This window comes from Nicotiana tabacum, chromosome 10, assembly GCF_000715075.1.
Source record: "Nicotiana tabacum cultivar K326 chromosome 10, ASM71507v2, whole genome shotgun sequence".
Taxonomy (NCBI): Eukaryota; Viridiplantae; Streptophyta; class Magnoliopsida; order Solanales; family Solanaceae; genus Nicotiana; species Nicotiana tabacum.
In genome coordinates this window covers 80,734,119-80,740,870 of record NC_134089.1, presented here as the reverse complement: position 1 = coordinate 80,740,870, position 6,752 = coordinate 80,734,119, and positions in this window count along the sequence as shown.

Here is a 6,752-nt window from a genome sequence, read left to right as displayed (position 1 = left end):
TACCTTCAGTCATTATTTATATTTATTACTCACTAGGTCGGAGTACTCACATTACTCCCTGCACCATGTGTGCAGGTACAGGTATTCCTGAGGCATAGAGCGAGTTTTCTGCTGTTCAGTTTTCATTGGAGTTATCGAGGTAGTTGCATGGGCGTTCGCAGACCCGTTTTCTCCCTTATCTTCTGTTATTTATGATATCTTCAGACTTTGTTCCTAATTCCATACTTTGTAGAATTTTAGTAAACTCTGTAGCAGCTCATGACTTGTGACGCCCTGGTTAGGGCTGAGTTAGGTTGGATTTCTGTATTTTATCTATACTTTCCGCTATTGGGTATTACTAAACCATGTTTATACTATAGTTTTGTTAATTAATTGTCTTAAAAGGATGAATTTGGTTGAATGGTTGGCCTTGTCTTCATGAGAGGCGCCATCACGACCAGGTTCAGGAATTGGGTCGTGACAGTACGACGATGAGGTCGCGGGATTAAAGAAAAGGGTTATCGCCACGGAAAACAAAATGATCAAACATGCTAAAGACTTCAAAGTTGAAAGAGAGCATTGTTATACAGCATTGGCACAATTAGAAATAGATTTGCAACAACTTCAAGAGCAGAATCAAGTGGTCGAACAAACTTTGGAGCCCAGGGCCCAGCAGATTGGGAGTTTGTTACAAGAAAAAGGTGTCATAAGAGAGAGAATTAGAAACATCGCCAATTACATTGTTATGAAGTGCCAGGTCTATGAGGATATGACTCGCATCACCTTCTTCACGATAGTGATGACATTTGTTAAGCAGATAATGAGTGACTTGGACCGACTTCAAAGGGATCTTGCATATAGGCCCGCGGCGAGATCGAATGATGTCCCGCGGGCACCAGGAGCATTGATGTATTCATGATTTATTTTTCGTTTGAGCCTGTATTTCCTTTTCCGTTAGAGTCTGTATCTTCTTTCTGCTGGAGTCTGTCATTTGTTTTCGAGTCTGTACTTTCTTCTGTTGAAGTGTGATAGTTTATTTTTGGAGTATGTATTTCATCTTTTCATCAGCGTCTGTTGGTTTCTCCTGGAGTCTGTTAGTTTTGAGTCTTTGTAATCAAAGCACTTGCTTTTATGAAAATTGAAAATCCCCAAAAAAAATTTATTATTTACTTTCACACTTATCCCCCAAAACTACGCTCGGTCTGATTCATGCGGGGTCATAATACGTAGGCAATCTCCATAGGATTCGACCACAACCAAAGAAAAAAGAAAAGAAAAAAAAGAAGGAAAAACAAGAGGAAAAAAAAAGAAAAGAAAAGAGAGAAAAATAAGAGAAAGAAACAATGGCAAGACAAGAGGGAAATGAGAGGATAAAAACAAAGAAAAGCAACGGCCAGAATGAAAAGAAAGAGAAAAAGAAAGAAAGTTGCAAATGGAAAAGCCGGGATGACGCAAGCAGCCGATCAAATACATGATAGAAATGGTTAACTGCTTAGGTGCATTCATTCCCCAAATGTGCGATTACCAATTTGTTAAAGCCCTAACACTAACAAGGTTGCTATTGATGTATTGAGTCCAGGCAGATGGTTAGTTGATTGGCATTCTGGCAACTCACTCATACAACACCCGATCAAAAGACAAGCTGAACATGACCAACCAAGAATTGGATGCAAGTATTGTTGACCCGTCAAAAGAGGTGGAAGAATTGGATGTTAATGCAATGAGGGAAGAGATGTATAAGTTAAAGCAGCAAATGGCTGAAATGTACCAAGCCTGGGCGAAGGGGCATCCACCGCCGGTTTATCCCGCCAACCCTGCTTATATCCCACCATTGGATCAACCTCAGGAACCTACCACTGTGAACTCATCTCCAGCCTTTCCTCTCTACCAACAATGCCACGGCACCACTTCCCATACATCACAAGCTCCTCCACCCAGACAAGTCCTGCACCCTCCCCCACCAATCACACCTGTTTTCGTAGCACCTCCACCCGCTGCATTATACCGATCTTCCAATGAACCTTTATTCTAGACTCACAACAACCAGAATTATCCCCTTGAACCAATCTTCAAAATCCTGGAACCATGTTCTTACACCTCTCATCTTGATCTCCCGGTAGAGACCGAGAAGCCACCCAAAAATCCCGAGCATGAAGAGATGATCAGAAAGGTCAAAAGCTTAGAACAATCATTCAGAGATATGAGGGGGTTGGGAGGTCAAGTAAGTATGGCCTATAAAGATTTATGTCTGTTCCCCAGATGTTCAGTTACCAACAGGGTTCAAAATGCCCAAGTTTGATCTGTATGACGGGCATGGTGACCCAGTAGCACACTTAAGAGGATTTTGTAGCAAGATGAGAGGAGCAGGCGGAAGAGATGAATTGCTGATGGTATATTTCAGCCAAAGTTTGAGTGGATCAACATTAGAATGGTATACTAGACAAGATCAAAGTTGGTGGTACACATGGGACGATTTGGCCCAAGCCTTCGCCTGCCATTTTCAGTATAATCTTGAAATTATCCCAGACCGTCTGTCATTAACAAAGATTGAAAAAAGTCCCGGTGAGAGTTTCAGAGAATATGTATTCTATTGGAGGGAACAAGCAGCGAGGGTTGACCCTCCGATGAAAGAAAGTGAGATGGTTGATTATTTCTTGCAGGCTTTGGAACCCACTTATTTTGGTCACTTGGTGTCAGCAGTGGATAAATCCTTTAATGAGGTTGTAAAAATGGGAGGCATGGTTGAGGAGGGACTCAAGTCCAACAAGATCATGAGTTATTCAGCAATTAAAGCGACCACCCAGACCATTCAAAACAGTACTAGAGGTGTACTCGGGAAGAAGAAAAAAGAGGATGTTGCGACAATCGAGTCGGGATCTTGGGTCGGATCCAGGAACCTCCCATGTTACTATAACCCGCCTCGACCCGATCACCAAACTTACCCACACATTCCATATAGCCCACCACAACACTACTACCCACCGCCCGATCCCTATTTTTCCGTCCATCACGCACAAACCTATACCCAACCCCCTGATCACGCATAATGGTGTGCACCAGCTCCACAAAATCCATACCCAGTTCCCCAAAATACCTATCCACCCCCAAAAGCCTACAGAAATCCCCCTGGAACATGTTTTTGGCCCAATCAAGCCTTTAAGAATGAGAGGTTGCAGAAAGAGAAGACTTTCACTTCTTTGGGAGAATCATATACTAGCCTATTCCACAGATTGAGACAGTTGGGTATATTGAATCTGATCGAGGCTAAACTGCCAAATCCCCCTCCCAGAAATCTTGACCGCTCAGTGAGTTGTGAGTATTGTTCAGGGACCCCGGGTCATGACACAGAGAAATGCTGAAAATTGAAAACAGTTATTCAAGAGCTCATTGATACTAATCAGATTGAGGTCCAAGCCCCGGAGGCATCCAACATCAACCAGAACCCGTTGTCGGCCCATTATGAGACAAATATGATTGAGATAGTGCATAAGGGAGGGGACCCTAAGAAGCCTTCGAAAACCATCATGATTCGGGCTAGTGAAGCCAAGCCGTTTGAAAAGTCAACAAGTGAGAAGTCTGTGATCAAGTTGAACGGGGCAAATAATGAACCATCTGTGGTGGTCAAAAAGGGGTCCTCAAGTGACGTGGCAGGAAAACATGAAAGAGCAAAAGTGGTTGTGCCAGGAGTGACGAACAAGCCTGTGGTAATTGTGAAGGCCGCCCGCAGATCCTGTCATTATCAAACTGGTAACTCAATTACCCATAGTCAACAACAAGGGGAGATGTTTTGCCCCCGAAGAGTTGAGAAAAGCTAAGACCTCAAAAGATAACCCAGCGTTGATGAAGAAAGCTATGACCGAGGAAGAAGCAGAAGAATTTCTGAGAAAGATGAAAGTGCAGGACTATTCCATTGTGGAGCGGTTAAGGAAGACACCGGCTCAGATCTCGCTATTGTCATTATTGATCCATTTAGATGAGCACCGTCGGGATTTGATGAAGATATTGAACGAAGCCCATGTTCCTGACAAAATCTCAGTAAACCACTTGGAAAAGATAGCTAACAAGATATTTGAGGTAAACAGAGTCACTTTTTCTGATGATGAGTTGCTCGTAGAGGGTACTGAGTAAAATAGAGCCCTCTATCTGACGATGAAATGTGAAGATTCCGTGGTTACTCAGGTACTGGTCGACAACGGCTCTAGTGCAGATATTTACCCTCTTTCCACTCTGAACAAGTTGAAGGTGGATGATGAAAGAATTCAAAAGAACATTATCTGCGTTCGGGGATTCGATGGTGGAGGGAAAGATTCAGTCGGGGACATAGTGCTCGAGCTTACAATAGGGCCAGTTGAATTTACTATGGAATTCCAGGTGCTCGATGTGGCTGTTTCTTACAATCTGCTATTAGGACGACCCTGGATTCATGATGCCAAAGCGGTCCCATCTACTCTGCACCAAATGGTCAAGTTTGAATGGGATCGACAGGAAATTGTTGTACATGGCGAAGATAATTTGTGTGTTCCCAATGATGCCATTGTCCCGCTCATAGAGGTCGAAGACGACATGGGGCCATGGGTTTATTAGGTTTTTGACCCAGCACCGGTAGAGAAAATTCCAGAAGGGAAGTGCATTCCAACTCCCAGGGTAGCTGCGGCATCAGTCATGGTAGCCGGCGAAATGTTGAAAAATGGTTTTGTATCGGGCAAGGGTTTGGGTGCATCTCTACAAGGTATCGTACAACAGATTTCTCTTCCCAAAAACTTGGATACATTTGGTCTGGGGTTCAAGCCCATAATTGCGGATGTGAGAAGAGCCAGGAAAATGAAACGGAGAGCATGGGCCCTTCCAAAGCCAGTCCCACGTCTTTCCAGATCATTTGTCAGGCCTGGTACTAGAAAGCGCCCAGTGATGACGGTTCCCAGTTCGGTAGTTGATGTGGATGGAGATTTGATGGAAAGGTTCGAGAGGGTATTCGCCGATGTGCATGTGTTGGAAGCTGGAGAGGGTTTTAGCAAGGCGGATGTGCAATTCGTTGGGCCTAGTGCAAAGATTAACAATTGGGAAGCTACTCTTCTCCCCACCAGGAGGGAGTTTTGGTAGTTTGCTTTGATTTTCTTTCAATTTATCTGGATTATTCCATGGTTGTAATTCAGATTCTATGTTCCATCCATTTGGATGTATAAACCCTGTTATCTTTAATTTCAATGAAATGCAATTTCTCTTTTCCTCTTTTCCTGATAGTTTTATTTTTGTTTTTATTTTCTTCCTTGTACAGTTCTTTTTATGCTGTCTTCAATGATATGATATGCATGCGGAATCTCCGGCCTAGTCTTAAAAGCCAATCTAATTCTGAAATAGTAATTCAAGAAATAGAGTGAGATGTTGAATCGGAATATGACGAGGATGAAGCCTTTGAAGAGATTAGTAAATAATTAAGCCATTCTGAAGAAAAACCCAAGCCTAACCTAAGTGATACAGAAGCAATCAATTTAGGGGACCAAGATAATGTCCGAGAAACTAAAATAAGTGTCCATCTTGAACCACAACTTAGAGAGGAGATATTAAAACATTGTTCGAGTATAAAGATGTTTTTGCATGGTCCTATGACGACATGCCAGGTCTAAGCACTGGCTTGGTGGTTCACAAATTGCCCACTGATCCGGCATTCCCCCTGTCAAGCAGAAGCTGAGGAAATTTAAAACTGATATGAGTGTGAAAATTAAGGAAGAGGTCACCAAACAGTTTGAGGCCAAGGTCATTCGGGTCACTCGGTATCTCACTTGGTTAGCCAATGTAGTGCCTGTGCCGAAGAAGGATGGCAAGACCAGGGTGTGTGTCGATTATCGAGATCTCAACAAGGAAAGTCCCAAAGATAATTTCCCATTACCGAACATCCATATATTGATCGATAATTGTGCCAAACATGAGATTGGTTCTTTTGTGGATTGTTATGCGGGCTACCACCAGATCTTAATGGATGAGGAGGACGCAGAGAAGATAGCATTCATCACGCTCTGGGGAACGTACTATTATCGGGTCATGCCATTTGGTTTGAAAAATGTTGGGGAAACCTACATGAGGGCAATGGCGACCATATTCCACGACATGATACACAGGGAGATCGAGGTTTATGTAGATGATATGATTGTAAAGTCTAGAAAGCAGTCTGACCATGTCAGAGATCTGAGAAAGTTCTTCCAAAGGCTTCGCAGGTACAATCTCAAGCTTAATCCTGCAAAATGCACGTTCGGTGTTTCGTCTGGAAATTTGTTGGGATTGATAGTCAGCCGACAAGGTATTGAATTAGAGTCGTCAAAAATCAAAGCCATCCAGGAATTACCACCTCCAAAAAATAAGACTGAGGTGATGAGTCTGTTGGGAAGATTGAATTACATCAGCCGGTTTATTTCTTAGCTCACAACAACTTGTGAGCCCATTTTCAAGCTGTTAAAGAAAGATGTTGCGGTCAAGTGGACAGATGAATGTCAGGAAGCATTTGATAAGATAAAGGGGTACTTGTCACACCCACCTGTGTTGGTCCCACCGAAACCAGGGAGACCTTTGATTTTGTATTTGATGGTCTTGGACAATTCATTTGGATGTGTGTTGGGACAGCATGACATCACCGGTAGGAAGGAGCAGGCCATTTATTATCTCAGCAAGAAGTTCACATCCTACGAGGTCAAGTACACTCATCTTGAGAGGACGTGTTGCGCCCTCACTTGGGTGGCACAGAAGTTGAAGCACTATTTGTCATCTTACACTACTTACCT